Raw genomic sequence first — 18,090 nt, 5'->3', positions numbered from 1 at the left:
CACCTTTCTCAACCGGCCCTGCCACCTTCAGCGATTTGTGCACATATATCCTCAGATCCCTCTGCTCATGCACTCCATTTAGAATTGTACCATTTAGTTTATATTGCCTCTCCTCTTTCTTCCTACCAAAATGTATCACTTTGCACTTCTCTGGGATAAATTTCATCTGCCACGTGTCCGCCCATTCCACCAGCCTGTCTATATCCTCTTGAAATCTATTATCTAGCTTCACCTTAAATGCATCTATACTAGTCGCCTGAACTACTCCTTCTGTTCACCACTACTGTCTGCCTCCTGTCCTGTTGCCAATTATGTACCCAAGTTACTACCGTGCCTTTAACACTATGTGCTTCTATTTTCCGACTAAGTCTGCTATGTGTTACTTTATCAAATGCCTTTTGATAGTCCATATATACATCTACTGCACTACATTCATCAATCCTCTCTGATACCTCATCAAAGAACTCGCTGAGTAAAAAAAAATCTCCTCATGGAGGGATTTGAAAACAAGGATGAGAATTTTAAAATCTCATTGATTGTGTACTGCACATTGCTCGATATCAGACAGGGCGTTGGATGCTGCACATTGCTAGATATCAGGCACGGTGTTGGATACTGCACATTGCTCGATATCAGACAGGGCGTTGCGTACTGCACATTACTAGATATCAGACAGGGCGTTGTGTACTGCACATTGCTCGATATCAGACAGGGCGTTGGTTACTGCACATTGCTAGATATCAGACAGGGCGTTGGATGCTGCACATTGCTAGATATCAGACAGGGCGTTGTGTACTGCACAATTCTAGATATCAGACAGGGAGTTGGATGCTGCACACTGCTAGATATCAGACAGGGCATTGCGTGCTGCACATTGCTAGATATCAGACAGGGCGTTGTGTACTGCACATTGCTAGATATCAGACAGGGCGTTGCGTGCTGCACATTGCTAGATATCAGACAGGGCATTGCGTGCTGCACATTGCTAGATATCAGACAGGGCGTTGTGTACTGCACATTGCTAGATATCAGACAGGGCGTTGCGTGCTGCACATTGCTAGATATCAGACAGGGCGTTGGATACTGCACATGATGTGATATCAGGAAGGGAGTTGGATACTGCTCATTGCTTGATTTCAAACAGGGAGTCTGGTACTGCATATGGTCAGCTATCAGACAAGGGGTTGGGTAATGCACAATTTCAGATATAAGATGGTGGGGTTGGGTACTGTACATTGCCAGATATTAGACACAAGGTTGGGTAATGCACATGCTCAGATATCAACCAGTAAGTTGGGTACTGCATATTGTGAGATATGAGACCGGGAATTGGGTACTGCATATTGTGAGATATGAGACACATGGTCAGGCAGGGGGTTGTGTAAGACTACAAATATGAAAAATATTGTAAAAACACAAGACTAAAATTGAAGTCAGTGGGAATCGGGGAAAACTCTCCAGTGGCTGGAGTCATACCAAGCACAAAGGAAGATGGTAGTGGTTGTTGGAGGCCAATCATCTCAGCCCCAGGATATTGCTGCAGGAGTTCCTCAGGGTAGTACTTGGCACAACCACCTTCAGCTGCTTCATCAATGACCTTCCCTCCATCATAAGGTCAGAAATGGGGATGTTCGCTGATGATTGCACAGTGTTCAGTTCCATTCACAACCCCTCAGATAATGAAGCAGTCCGTGCCCGCATGCAGCAACACCTGGACAACATCCAGGCTTGGGCTGATAAGTGGCAAGTAACATTCGCGCCAGACAAGTGCCAGGTAATGACCATCTCCAACAAGAGAGAATCTAACCACCTCCCCTTGACATTCAACGGCATTACCATCGCTGAATCCCCCAACATCAACATCCTGGGGGTCACCATTGACCAGAAACTTAACTGGACCAGCCATATAAATACAGTGGCTACAAGAGCAGGTCAGAGGCTGGGTATTCTGCAGCGAGTGACTCACCTCCTGACTCCCGAAAGCCTTTCTACCATCTACAAGGCACAAGTCAGGAGTGTGATGGAATACTCTCCACTTGCCTGGATGAGTGCAGCTCCAACAACACTCAAGAAGCTCGACACCATCCAGGACAAAGCAACAAGCAATTGGTACCCCATCCACCACCCTAAACATTCACTCCCTTCACCACCGGCACACAGTGGCTGCAGTGTGTACCATCTACAGGATGCACTGCAGCAACTCGCCAAGGCTTCTTTGACAGCACCTCCCAAACCAGCGACCTCTACCACCTAGAAGGACAAGAGCGGCAGGCACATGGGAACAACACCACCTGCACGTTCCCCTCCAAGTCACACACCATCCCGACTTGGAAATATATCGCCATTCCTTCATCGTCGCTGGGTCAAAATCCTGGAACTCCCTTCCTAACAGCACTGTGGGAGAACCGTCACCACACGGACTGCAGCGGTTCGAGAAGGCGGCTCACCACCACCTTCTCAAGGGCAATTAGGGATGGGCAATAAATGCCGGCCTCGCCAGCGACGCCCACATCCCATGAACAAATTTTTTAAAACCATGAAACAGGCTGCGAGATATGAAACAGTTTACCCCGGGTACCAGTGAAAGAGACTCCAGCCCATGATCAGTTTCAGGGACTCATTTACATCAAACAATGTTCCCCTGGTGAAGACACATTAACATCGAGACAATGTGCAATCAAACTGATCCTCTGAGCCATGCTCAGTCTCAGACATGATGTGGAGATGCCGGTGATGGACTGGGGTTGACAATTGTAAACAATTTTACAACACCAAGTTATAGTCCAGCAATTTTATTTTAAATTCACAAGCTTTCGGAGGCTTCCCCCTTCGTCAGGTGACACATCGTTCACCTGACGAAGGGGGAAGCCTCCGAAAGCTTGTGAATTTAAAATAAAATTGCTGGACTATAACTTGGTGTTGTAAAATTGTTTACAGTCTCAGACAAGAACAGAAGGCCTTTCACACCTAAACAATGCTGTGAGCCGAGGGCCCATCACAGTGAGGAATTCCGCATTGTCCTGATGCTGTGGAGGTAGCGGGGAGGAGATAAGGAATTGTCTCTTGACCTCACAGCTCTGCACCAACTAAGGAGTTTTGAATCACCGAGATGCCCCGATGAAGAGGTGTGAATGTCAAACAATCCAACAGATTGATCGCTGAAACCACGGATGAGGCCCAGGTGGGGGTTTGCATGACTGGAACACTATAAGAAGGTACAAGAGCAGCACGTGGAGGCTGCAGTCAGGTGAAGACGGACAGAGACTCGTCACCTCCAGATCCAGGCCTACAATCAACATCAACGACCAGCCACGTGGGTGATTGTAGGTTCCAGGCAAACCACCAAGAAAAGCGGTCATTTCCAGGCCCAGGCCTACGATCAGCATCGGTAACGACCAGCCGCATGGGTGATTGTAAGTTTCAGTCAAATCGTAGAAGGGTTTGGACTGGGCTTTTGTTGGTCTAATAAACTAACGAGTTTGGGTTGAGCCTGTTTGTCGCTTGCAATTTTGGTCTTGTAATTCCGAGGTCCAAGAACCGGTGTGAGGCAGAAGGGAACAGAACACCTTACAGTTGGAATCTACACATTGCTAGATATTTGACAGGAAATTGGATACTGCACATTGCCAAGAATCAGACAGAGAGCTGGGTACTGCATAAGGTCAGGTATCAGACAGGGGGTTGGATACTGCACATTGTGAGATATTAGGTAATGAGTTAGGTACTACACACTGCCAGACGTCAGACAGGGAATTTAATACTCCACATTGCTAGATATCAGACAGGAAGTTGGTTACTGAACAATGTCAGATATCAGACAGGAGATTGGGTACTGCACATAGTTTGATATTAGACAAAAATTGGATACAGCACATTGGAAGATATCAAACAGAGTTTTGGGAAGATATCAGACAGGAGTTTTGGTGTGAACATTGTGAGATATCAGACAGGATGTTGGGTAGTGCACGTGGTCAGATATCAGGCAGGGAGTTGGATACTGCACATTGTCATGTATCAGCTATGGGGTTGGGTACTGCACGTTGTGAGATATGACACTGGCAGTTGGGTACAGCACTTGGCCAGGTATCAGACAGGGAGTTTGGTACTGCACATTTTCAGATCTCAGATAGGGAGTTGCGTACTGCACATTTTCAGTTATCAGACAGAGAATTGGGTACTGCACATGGTCAGATATCAGACAAGGTGCTGGATACTGCACAATGCTAGCTATCAGACCAGAAGTTGGATGCTGCACATTGTGAGATATCAGACCAGGTGGTTGGGTGCTGCACATGATCAGATATGAGACAGGGAGTTGAATGCTGCACATTGTCAGATATCCAGCAGAGAGTTGGGCATTGCACAATGTCAGATATCAGCCAGGAATTTGGGTATTGCATATTGTGCGATATCAGACAGGGGGTTGGATACTGCATATTGTGCGATATCAGACAGGGAGTTGCTTAGTGTGCATGGTCAAATATCTGACAGGGTATTGGATACTGCACATTGCTAGATATCAGACAGGAGTTTGGCTACAGCATATTGCTAGATATTAGACAGGGAATTGGATATTGCATAAGGTCAGATATAAGATAGGGGGTTAGATACTGCACATTGCCAGATATCAGATAGGGAGTTGGTACTGCATATTGTGACATTTGAGACGGGGTTGGGTAATGCAGGTTGTCAGATATCAGACAGGGGGTTGGATACTGCACATTGCAAGATATCAGACTGGGAGTTGGGTACTGCACATTGTCAAATATCAGACAAGGTGTTGTATGTTGTTACATATCAGACAGTGAGTCAGGTACAGCACATTTCTAGATATCAGACACTAGATACTGGATACTGCATTTGTAGATACTAGACAGGGAGTTGGGCAATGTACATTGCCAGATATCATACAGGAAGATGTGTACTGTGCATCGTGAGATATCAGACATAGAGTTAGATACTGCACATTGTCAGATATCAGAAAGGATGTTGGATGCTGTACATAGCTAGATATCATGCAGGTAATTGCTAACCGCACATTGTCAGATATCAGGCAAGGAGTGCACACTGTGAGATATTAAACAGGGGTTTTGGTACTGCACATTGTGTGCTTTCATACAGGGAGCTCGATACGTCAAATGGTCAGATATCAGACAGGGAGTTGGGTACTGCACATTTTCAGCTATCAGATAAGAGTTGGATGCTGCACATGATCAGATATCAGACAGTTGGGTACTGCACAATGTCAGATATCTGACAGGGGATTGGACACTGCACATTGCAAGATATCAGAGAGGGAGTTAGATATTGCGCATGGTTTGATATTAGACAGTGATTGGATACATATCTGACACAACCCCTGGTATCTGACAATTTGCATTGCCCAACTCCCTGTCTAATAGCTACCAATGTGCAGTACCCAACCCCAGTCTGATATCTCACAATGTGCAGTACCCAGTGTAGAAGAACATGCTAGGAGCAGCACCAGGCGTACCTAAAAATGAGGTGCCAACCTGGTGAAGCTACAACACAGGACTACTGGCATGCTAAACAGCAGAAGCAACATGCTATAGACAGAGCTAAGCAATTCCACAACCAACAGATCAGATCAAAGCTCTGCAGTCCTGCCACATTCAGTGTGAATGGTGATGGACAGTTAAACAACTAACAGGAGGAGGAGGCTCTGTAAACATTCCCATCCTCAATGATGGCAGAGTCCAGCAAGTGAGTGCAAAAGACAAGGCTGAAGTGTTTGCAACCATCTTCAGCCAGAAGTGCGGAGTGGATGATCCATCTCAGCCTCCTCCTGATATCCCCACCTTCACAGAAGCCAGTCTTCAGCCAATTTGATTCACTCCACATGATATCAAGAAATGGCTGAGTGCACTGGATACAACAAAAGCTATGGACCCCGACAACATCCCGGCTATAGTGCTGAAGACTTGTGCTCCAGAACTAGCCACGCCTCTAGCCAAACTGTTCCAGTACAGCTACAACACTGGCATCTACCCGACAATGTGGAAAATAGCCCAGGTATGTCCTGTCCACAAAAAGCAGGACAAATCCGATCTGGCCAATTACCGCCCCATCAGTCAACTCTCAATCATCAGCAAAGTGATGGAAGGTGTTGTCGACAGTGCTATCAAGCGGCACTTACTCACCAATAACCTGCTCACCGATGCTCAGTTTGGGTTCCGCCAGGACCACTCGGCTCCAGACCTCATTAAAACCTTGGTCCAAACATGGACAAAAGAGCTGAATTCCAGAGGTGACGTGAGAGTGACTGCCCTTGACATCAAGGCAGCATTTGATAGAGTGTGGCACCAAGGAGCCCTACTAAAACTGAAGTCAATGGGAATCAGGGGGAAAACTCTCCAGTGGCAGGAGTCATATCTAGCACAAAGGAAGATGGTAGTGGTTGTTGGAGGTCAATCATCTCAGCCCCAGGACATTGCTGCAGGAGTTCCTCAGGGCATCTTCAGCTGCGTCATCAATGACCTTCCCTCCATCATAAGGTCAGAAATGGGATGTTTGCTGATGATTGCACAGTGGTCAGTTCCATTTGCAACCCCTCAGATAATGAAGCAATCCATGCCCGCATGCAGCAAGACCTGGACAACATTCAGGCTTGGGCTGATAAGTGGCAAGTAATAATCGTGCCAGACAAGTGCCAGGCAATGACCATCTCCAACAAGAGAGAATCTAACCACCTCCCCTTGATATTCAATGGCATTACCATCGCCGAATCCCCCACCATCAACATCCTGGGGGCCACCATTGACCAGAAACTTAACTGGACCAGCCACATAAATACTGTGGCTACAAGATCAGGTCAGAGACTGGGTATTCTGCGGTGAGTGACTCACCTCCTGACTCCCCAAAGCCTTTCCACCATCTACAAGGCACAAGTCAGGAGTGTGATGGAATACTCTCCACTTGCCTGGATGAGTGCAGCTCCAACAACACTCAAGAAGCTTGACACCATCCAAGATAAAGCAGCCCGCATGATTGGCACCCCATCCACCACCCTAAACATTCACTCCCTTCACCACCGGCGCACTGTGGCTGCAGTGTGTACCATCCACAGGATGCACTGCAGCAACTCGCCAAGGCTTCTTCGACAGCACCTCCCAAACCCACGACCTCTACCACCTAGAAGGACAAGAGCAGCAGGCACATGGATTCCTCTCCAAGTCACACACCATCCCGACTTGGAAATATATCGCCGTTCCTTCATCGTCGCTGGGTCAATATCCTGGAACTCCCTTCCTAACAGCACTGTGGGAGAACCGTCACCACACGGACTGCAGCGGTTCAAGAAGGCGGCTCACCACCACCTTCTCAAGGGCAATTAGGGATGGGCAATAAATGCCGGCCTCGCCAGCGATGCCCACATCCCATGAACAAAAAAAAAAGCCCGCTTGATTGGCACCCCATCCACCACCCTAAACATTCACTCCCTTCACCACCGGCGCACTGTGGCTGCAGTGTGCACCATCCACAGGATGCACTGCAGCAACTTCTTTGACAGCACCTCCCAAACCCACAACCTCTACCACCTACAAGGACAAGGGTAGCAGGCACATGGGAACACCACCACCTGCACGTTCCCCTCCAAGTCACACACCATCCCGACTTGGAAATATATCGCCGTTCCTTCATCGTCATTGGGTCAAAATCCTGGAACTCCCTTCCCAACAGCACTGTGGGAGAACCTTCACCACACGGACTGCAGAGGTTCAAGAAGGCGGCTCACCACCACCTTCTCAAGGACAATTAGGGATGGGCAATAAATGCCGGCCTCGCCAGCGACACCCACATCCCATGAACGAATAATAAAAAACCCGACTCCAATCTGATATCGAGCAATTTCCAGATATCAGACAGGGAGTTGTGTACTACACATGGCTGGCATATTGCACATTGTGAAACATGAGACAAGGGATTGGGTCCTGCACATTGCGTGGTATCAGTCAGGAAGTTGGGTACTGCACACTGTGAGATATGAAACAAGGAGTTGGATACGGCACATGGTTAAATATCATAGTAATATAGTAGGTAGAGCAGAGGAGGAGGCCATTCAGCCCATTATGCCTGTGCCAACTTTATAAAAGAGCTATCTAATTAGTCCCATTCCCCTGCTCTTTCCCCAAAGCCCTGTAATTTTCTTCCCTTCAAATATTCATTGAATTCCCATTTGAAAGTTATTATTGAATCTGCTTCCACCACCGTTTCAGGCAGCGCATTCCAGATCATCACAACTCGCTGCATAAAAAAATGTTTCCTCATGTCGCCTCTGGCTCGTTTGCCAATCACCTTAAATCTGTGTCCTCTGGTTACCGACCCTTCTGCCACTGGAAACAGTTTTTCCTTATTTACTCTGTCAAAACCAACACCTCTATCAGTCTCCCTTTAACCCTCTCTGTTCTAAGGAGAACAATCCCAAGTCCATCATCTCTGGAACCGTTCTAGTAAATCTCTTCTGCACCCTCACATCCTTCCTAAAGTGTGATGCCCAGAATTGAACACAATACTCCAGCTGAGGCCTAACCTGTGTTATATAAAGCTTTAGCATAACGTCCTTGCTTTTGTACTCTATGCCTCTATTAATAAAGCCCAGAATCCCATATGCCTTTTTAACAGCCTTCTCAACTTGTCCTTCCACCTTCAAAGATTTGTGTACATACACACCCAGGTCTCTCTGTTCCTGAACCCTCTTTAAAATTGTACCATTTAGTTTATATTGCCTCTCCTCATTCTTCCTACCAAAATGCATCACTTCACACTTCTCTGTGTTAAATTTCATCTGCCATGTGTCTGCCCATTTCAACAATCCAATTTTTTCCAAAGGAAAAAAATTGCAGGTTTACGGGGAAAGAGCGGGGCAATGGGACCATCCGGATTGCTCTTACAAAGAGCCGGTATGGGCTCGGTGGGCAGAATGGCGTCCTTCTGTGCAGCAACCAATCTATGATTCTATGTGGTACTTTATCAAATGCCTTTTGAAAGTCCATATACACAACATGTTACTTCATCAAAGAACTCAATCAAGTTAGTCAAACACGATTTTCCTTTAAAAAAATCCGTGCTGACTTTCATTTATTTCCCATACTTTTCCAGCATCAATTTATTTTGTCCCGGATTATTGTCTCTAAAAGTTTCCCTACCACCGATGTTAGGCTGACTGGCCTATCAGACAGGGAGTTCGGTAGTGCACATCATGAGGTATGAGACTGGGATTTGAGTACTGCATGTGGTCAGATATCAGACAGGGAGATGGATAGTGCATATTGTGAGATGTCAGACATAGAGTTGGTACTGCACATGGTTTGATATTGGACTGCGACTGTGTACACCACATTGCAAGCTATCAAACAGAGGTTTAGGTACTGCACGTGGTCAGTTATTAGCCGGGGGTTGGATATTGCACATTGCTATATATCATACAATGAGTTGGATACTTCAAATTGCGAACAATCACCCAGAGGGTTGGGTACTGCACATTGTCAGATATCAGACAGGGAGTCAGGTACTGCACAAATTGTGAGATATCAGGCTGGGGGTTATGTACTTCACATTGGTAGATATTAGATAGGGAGTTTGGCAATACACATTGCCAGATACCGGGCAGGGATAGGGTAGATAGAAAGAAACTATTTCTGCTGGTTGGGGAGTCTAGGACTAGTGGACATAAACTAAAAATTAGAGCCAGGATTTCCAGGAGTGAAGTTAGGAAATACTTCTACACGCAAAAGGTGGTAGAAGTTTGGAACCTATTCCGCAAACAGCAGATGATGCTAGCTCAATTGTTAATTTTAAATCTTAGATTGATAGATTTTTGTTAACTAAAGGTATTAAGGGATATGGGGCTAAGGCGGGTAAATGGAGTTAGGTCACAGATCAGCCATGATCTCATTGAATGGCGGAATAGGCTCAAGGGGCTGAATGACCTCCTCCTGTTCCTATGTTCCTATGTACTACACATTGTCATGTATCAGCTAGGGGTTTGGGTACTGTACATCTTCAGATATCAGACATGGGTTTGGTACTGCACATTGCCAAATACCAGACAGGTGGTTAAGTACTGCATGTTTACAACAGAGACAAAAGTGCTTGCAATTACTTTTGGCAAAACATTTTCAAAAGAGGAAAAGCAATTCGGTTTATTCTTCAAGACTGATGTTTGTTTTTCCTTCTCGATGCAATTCTGAATGTTTGAAAGGGATTAAGCCTTAGTCCAAAACGTCACCACACTGTGACATTTGATATCTGCCGATGTCTGCAGATAAGGCCTAAGATTCTTCACACCACCGGATCGCTTCCTGCTCCAATACTTTTGTGGTCCCGAGAACCATGGTCCGCCATTTAAAAAAAACACAGAAAATCCATTGTGGCTCTTCTTGAGAGCCCAGGAGTTAAAAACAACAAACAATTCATTAATTTTCTTCTGTCACCCTTTATCCTGGGCACAGAGAGGACTTCACCCACGATTTTGTGAATGAATCTAATTACCTCACTCCAGGAGGAATAGTCAGCAAAGAGAGCATAAAAATGATGCCCAATATTTCCTCCACGTGGGGAAATAGCCACGTAAATTAAGAATCTTATTTTAAATAAATGCAAAGGTTATTGCTTGGTGAATTAAAAACAGATGATGGTGTCCTTGGAAGGGATTTATTTCTTTGCAGAAAAATAATAAACAACTCACGCAATGTGCGTCAACACAGCTTTCATGTAAATGTTCTTTAACAACTTTTGTGTCAGGGAAGATCATATTTCAATTCATTCATCTTAGTTTTAGTTAGTCCAACATTTCCAGATCGTTGTCGTAGAGACAGGAGAATCAGTTTCATTTCTTCCACTTTAATTGAAGGATACGTTAGCCTTCACAGCTAAAAAAAAATGTTGTAACATTACACAAAGGAGAACACAAAGCAAACAAGGGAGTGTATAGCCTGCAACAGTGAAAATAAAGCAACTACAGGCTTTTAACAGAGACAGTCCACTGAAATCAAAAGGACACATTCTGTAGCTTGTAACTTTCTACTAATTTTTACATAATTCCTTTACAGCCTCTGTCTGCTGTGAAAGGACTCATTTTAACTCCTTGTCCTCCTGCACAATTTCTTTCCCTCTTTTTTGCTTTATTCTTGGTTTATTCACAGTTTATTCTTTTAACATGAAGGGGGGCGGGGATGCCCACCTTTAGCTCACTCAGTCACAACCACATATCCCTCTTCTCCGACTCATCAGAATTATTCAGTCAATCTCTTAACACTAATTACTTTTAAACCTTTAACTCTCAGGCTCACCCAGGGACATTAATTGTTAATGTATTTTTCCCTGTTACTGTATTCAACAAAAAGGTTGTTAATCCCTCAACAATGACTTCTGCTTGATTCTGGCCCGAGTGGTTATTAAACAACAAACTTCAATAGATTGACTCACAACAGTATTATACAACTGGCTTCAGATTATGTTCACTGACAAGCAATTAGTACAACTTGGTTTTCCGGTGGACTCAGATGATCAGATATGACCTCTGTGGCAGCCTAAGTGGTGGACTTCCGACTGTCCTCTTGAGAGTTCTAGCCTTTGGGAGGGAGCATGCCCTATTTTTATACTATTCAGCTGTGTTGTTCTGCACGTAAGCATCTCTGGTCTTATCTCCTAGTCGTAAGTTATCCCACCTTGCTGACGCCACATTAGCAACTCAAGATAAGCTGTTTTACGTGACGTAACTAATGACCTCAACCTTCATCTCTGTTTATAAGCTGTTTGTTCCTTTGAGGAATGCATGGCCTTTCTTATTTGTCTCCGTATTTGGCTTTGCACAACCCCACCAATGTCGATTGAGAAGCAACCATGTCTTGCTTTGGTGTGAAACACTTTCTGATGTTAATGTTATCTATTCTTTGGCCTCCCTAATGTTCTGCTGTGTGAGCTGTCCTTGTTGAACTCCACCTCCTCCCCCTCCCCCTCCCCCCCATTAACAATCGCCCTCTTGCTAAGATGTTTTGGCACTATGCGAGCTGGGAACTTGACTATTCCTAGTTTTAAACCATATTTTTACAGGCACTTCCAAAATTCCCTACATTATAGAATGGTCCCAGCGGACTGGAAGGTAGCAAATGTAACCCCGCTATTTAAGAAAGGAGGGAAAGAAAAAACAGGAAACTACAGGCCAGTTAACCTGACATCAGTCGTCGGGAAAAAGCTGGAATCCATTATTAAGGAAGTGGTAACAGGGCACTTAGAACATCTCAATATAATCATATATTGGCAGAGTCATCATGAAAGGGAAATCGTGTTTGACAAATTTATTAGAGTTTTTTGAGGATGTAACTAGCAGGGTCGATAAAGGGGAACCAGTGGATGTCGCATATTTGGATTTTCAAAAGGCATTCGATAAGGTGCCACACAAAAGGTTGTTACACAACATAAGGGCTCATGGGATTGGGAGTAACATATTAGCATGGATAGATTGGTTAACGGACAGAAAACAGAGAGTAGGGATAAACGGGTCATTTTCAGGTTGACAGGCTGTAACTAATGGGGTGCCACAAGGATCAGTGCTTGGGCCTCAGCTATTTACAATCTATATTAATGACTTGGATGAAGGGACCGAGTGTAATGTATCCAAGTTTGCTGACAATACAAAGCTAGGTGAGAAAGTAAGCTGTGAGGTGGGCACAAAGAGTCTGCAAAGGGATATAGACAGGTTAAGTGAATGGGCATATAGTGAGTTATCAGAAAGGGGTTTGAAGGTGGCAGGACAAATTGAGAAGGCTGTTAAAAAAGCATAAGGGATCCTGGGCTTTAATAATACTTGAAGGAACCTCATCCAACATCGCAATGTTTAGCAGGCACTGTACACAACAAATTTCCCACCATTTCACAGAGACACTGGACCCAATCCAACTCTCCACCCTTTCAGACAGATGTTGTACCCCATCTGACTACCCATCCCTTCACACAGACACTGGACCCAATCCAACTCTCCACCCTTTCAGACAGATGTTGTACCCCATCTGACTACCCATCCCTTCACACAGACACTGAACCCAATCCAACTCTCCACCCTTTCAGACAGATGTTGTACCCCATCTGACTACCCATCCCTTCACACAGACACTGGACCCAATCCAACTCTCCACCCTTTCAGACAGATGTTGTACCCCATCTGACTACCCATCCCTTCACACAGACACTGGACCCAATCCAACTCTCCACCCTTTCAGACAGATGTTGTACCCCATCTGACTACCCATCCCTTCACACAGACACTGGACCCAATCCATCTCCCATCCGAATCTCACACTGTCCGAATCTTTCACACTGTCTGAATCTCCGGACATAGTGAGAGGTTCAGACAGTGTGTGTGAGATTCAGGAAATTTTGAGAGATTGGCACAACATGGGATATTTGGATATTGTGAGAGCTTCGATCAATGTGAGCGATAGGGATAATGTCTGAGATTGAGACAATGGGCTCAATTTTCAAATTAAAAACGGATGGGTTGGGGGCGGGGGGGGCATTAAAAATTGCCACCATTTCAGACCCGCCCCCATCCCACCTCTAACCCGCCCATTTCTGGTTTTCACCGGGGTGGAACGAGGGGCGGGCGACCAACCCGCTCCCAGGAGGCGGGTCGGGCCTTAAGTCCTTTCAAGGAGGATACAGGCATCAATTTTTCACTAATTCCTGATTTCATTCCCGGGGGACCAGGATTCCTGGACCTTACACCTCGTGAAAGGAGGTGAGAAGGCCCGAGACTAACAGGTAGGTGCCTAGAAAGGCACAGCTTGTGGGCCCGGAGGAGCAGGAGTGCTTCCCCCAGGCCCTACCTGCACCAACCCCCCAACGATCGCGGACCCCCAACCCTGATCCCCCGACCAGTGACCCCGATCCCCCGACCCCAATCCCACGACCACCGACCCCAATCCCACGACCACTGACCCCAATCCCACGACCACCGACCCCAATCCCACGACCACCGACCCCAATCCCACGACCACCGACCCCAATCCCACGACCACCGACCCCGATCCCACGACCACCGACCCCAATCCCACGACCACCGACCCCAATCCCACGACCACCGACCCCAATCCCACGACCACCGACCCCGATCCCACGACCACCGACCCCAATCCCACGACCACCGACCCCGGTCCCCCGACCCCGATCCCACGACCCCAATCCCACGACCACCGACCCCGGTCCCCCGACCACTGACCCCGATCCCACGACCACAAACCCCGGTGCCCCCACCCCCGACCCCAATCCCCCAACTCCAATCCCCTGTCTCCCGACCCCAATCCTCCGCCTCTGACCCCCGATCCCCGATCCCCAACCTCCGATCCCCCAACGCCGACCCCGACCCTCCCCCTCCGAACCCTGAACTCCCAACCCCGATCCTCGCCCTCCGACCCCTGAACCCCCGACCCTGATCCTCCCTCTCAGACCCACGACCCCGATCCCCCCACCCTGATCCTCCCACCCCCGGCCCCGATCCTCCCCCACCACTCCGATCCTCTGACCCCTCAACCCTGTTCTCTTAAAGATCGCGGACTCCCACGATGTCCCCCAATCCCGACACCCCCCGATCCCATCCCCCATGACGCGAGATTCTGGTGCCCACCTATGCCCACCTGTGCCCACCCATGCAAACAAAGACTTAACTGCAGACTTACCTGAAGACTTCTTCTCCCTGGTTGGTCTCCCGTAAATCAGCCGGTCAGTCGGATGGGAAACCGACAAAAAAAAATAAAAGATGTCCTTACATCAAAATCGCAAGGACGTCCAGGAAACCCGACCTCAATTTGACCCCCCCGCCCCCTTCCCGGCTCCGTTTTAAAATCACCCCCAATGTGTGAGACTCCAACTCCCCACCCTTTCACACACACACTGCACCCCATCCAACTCCTACCCTTTAACTCAGACACTGTACCCCATCCAAGTCCAGTCCCTTCAAAGAGACACTGCATTCTGTCCAACAATTCACCCTTTCACACAGACACTGTACCCCATTCAGCCCCCTACCCTTTCACTCAGACACTGTACCCCATTCAGCCCCCTCCCCTTTCACACACACACTGTACCCCATTCAGCCCCCTACCCTTTCACACAGACACTGTACCCCATTCAGCCCCCTCCCCTTTCACACACACACTGTACCCCATTCAGCCCCCTACCCTTTCACACAGACACTGTACCCCATTCAGCCCCCTACCCTTTCACTCAGACACTGTACCCCATTCAGCCCCCTCCCCTTTCACAAACACACTGTACCCCATTCAGCCCCCTACCCTTTCACACAGACACTGTACCCCATTCAGCCCCCTCCCCTTTCACACACACACTGTATCCCATCTTGGATGCAGTGCAGGAACCATATTAATGACCTAACCAGGTTAGGGAATGTGAGCAAAGTTGCAGGTTCACTTACATCATGTAGTGCAACCCACTCCCCCCCCCCCACTCTGTCTTGTCAAGCGTACTCCAACACACCACTCATCATTCACGCAGCACCCATTGTTCCATTTGAATGCACTCATCACTTCCCCTTCCTCCATTCACCACTACCACTCACCCCAATCCTCATGTAATGTGATCTCACCTGGTCAGCTCACCCGATTCACAGCATATGTCCTCAACTGGCACTTTCAGTCTCACTGTTGGTGCATCTGCCTGATAATCACCCTCACTGCATCCATTGGGTGCACACATGCCTTACAGCCACTTATAGGTCTGTTGTGCCCATTGCAGGAGGAGAGCGCAAGGACCAGAGACACAGATCGTGGCGCTCACCAATGATGAACAGGAGGCCCTGGAGATTAGTGGCATATCAGCTCCCTGATCATCGGAGATGGCGAAACTTATACTTTATCACTGCAGGGTGAGAGCAGTAAACTCTCAGACCCACATCTCCTACAAGACTAAGTCATCTTAACTTGAATTCAGCACTGAATCAAATATGATCACCTTAACCATCCATTTAGGACTGAGATGAGGGGGAATTTCTTCACTCAGAGGGTTGTGAATCTTTGGAATTCTCTACCCCAGAGGGCTGTGGATGATCAGTCGTTGACTATATTCAAGATTGAGATCGATAGATTTTTGGACTCTAGGGGAATGAAAGGATACGGGGATCGGGCAGGAAAGTGGAGTTGAGGTCGAAGATCAGCCATGATCTTATTGAATGGCAGAGCAGGATTGAAAGGCCATATGGCCGACTCCTGCTCCTATTTCTTATGTTATTTCAAAATTGGTAATATCCGTGACTAAATGATATGGATCTCTTCTCTCCCCCAGGACCATCGTGTGAAGACCACGAGCCCCTGCCCTCTACAGATGAGGTTTCCTCAGAGGAGCTCATTCCTGCTGAGGATACACTGTCACTGGAGACATGTATTACAGGCACCAGCACCGATCCCAGCACCTCGGTGGGGCCTGTTACACAGTTCGATGGGATGTCGCCTGGTGATCGTCGTGGCACAAGGAGCAGAGAGTGGTGGTAGGGACAGCTGTGGAGAGTCCGCGTCGGAGGGCACCGCCCTCTCCAAGCTCTGCTCAGCTGGACAGAGATGTAAGACCATAACAGATAGGAGCAGGAGTAGGCCATTCGGCCCTTGAGCCTGCTCCACCATTTAATGAGATCATGGCTGATCTGATTTTTCCTCCACTCCACTTTCCCGCCCTTTCCCCATATCTTTTGACTCTCTTGCTGATCAAAATTTTGTCTAACTCAGCCTTGAATGTATTCAATGACTCAGCCTCCACAGCTTTTTGGGGTAAAGAATTCCAAAGATTCACGACCCTCTGGGAGAAGAAATTCCTCCTTATTTCCATCTTCAACGGGCGACCCCTTATTCTGAGACTATGCCCCCTAGTTTTAGATTCCCCCATGAGGGGCAACATCCTCTCAGCATCTACCCTATTGAGTCCCCTCAGAATCTTGTATGTTTCAATAAGATCGCCTCTCATTCTTCTAAACTCCAATGAGTATAGACCCAACCTGTTCAATATTTCCTCATAAGACAACCCTTCCATACCCGGAATCAACCGAGTGAACCTTCTCTGAACTGCCTCCAATGCAAGTATGTCCTTTCTTAAATAAGGGCACCAGAACTGTACGCAGTACTCCAGGTGTGGTCTCACCAGCACCCTGTACAGTTGTAGCATGACTTCCCTGCTTTTATACACCATCCCCCTAGAAATAAAGGCCAATATTCCGTTTGCCTTCCGGATTACCTGCTGTACCTGTATATTGACTTTTTGTGTTTCATGTACGAGGACACCCAGATCCCACTGTACTGCAGCATTTTGTAGTATTTCTCCATTCAAATAATATTTTGCTTTTTTATTTTTCCTCCCAAAGTGGATGACTTCACATTTTCCCACATTATATTCCATCTGCCAAATTTTTGCCCATTCGCTTAACCTGTCAATATCCCTTTGCAGACACTTTGTGTCCTCATTGCAACTTGCTTTCCCACCTATCTTTGTATCATCAGCAAATTTGGCCACAAGACACTCTGTTCCTTCATCCAAGTCATTGATATATATTGTAAATAGTTGAGGCCCCAGCACTGATCCCTGCAGCACCCCACTAGTTACAGATTGCCATTTTGAAAATGACCCTTTTATCCCGACTCTTTGTTTTCTGTTAGTTAGCCAATCCTCTATCCATGCCAGTATATTACCCCCAACACCATGAGCTCTTATCTTGTGCAATAATCTTTTATGTGGCACCTTATCGAATGCCTTTTGGAAATCCAAATATACTGCATCCATTGGTTCCCCTTTATCCACCCTGCCCGTTACTTCCTCAAAGAACTCTAATAAATTTGTCAGACATGATTTCCTCTTCATACAATCAAGGAGAGTCAACATGGTTTTATTATGGGTCTCCAAATGTCCTGCTATTACTTCCTTAATGGATTCTAGCATTTTCCCAATGACAGATGTTAGGCTAACTGGTCTATAATTACCTGCTTTCTGTCTCACTCCCTTCTTGAATAGTTTGCGGTTTTTCAATCCGCTGGGACCTTTCCAGAATTTAGTGAATTCTGGAAGATTACAACC

The sequence above is a fragment of the Heptranchias perlo genome, chromosome 34, assembly GCF_035084215.1.
Source record: "Heptranchias perlo isolate sHepPer1 chromosome 34, sHepPer1.hap1, whole genome shotgun sequence".
Classification (NCBI taxonomy): Eukaryota; Metazoa; Chordata; class Chondrichthyes; order Hexanchiformes; family Hexanchidae; genus Heptranchias; species Heptranchias perlo.
This window is presented reverse-complemented; position numbering follows the sequence as displayed.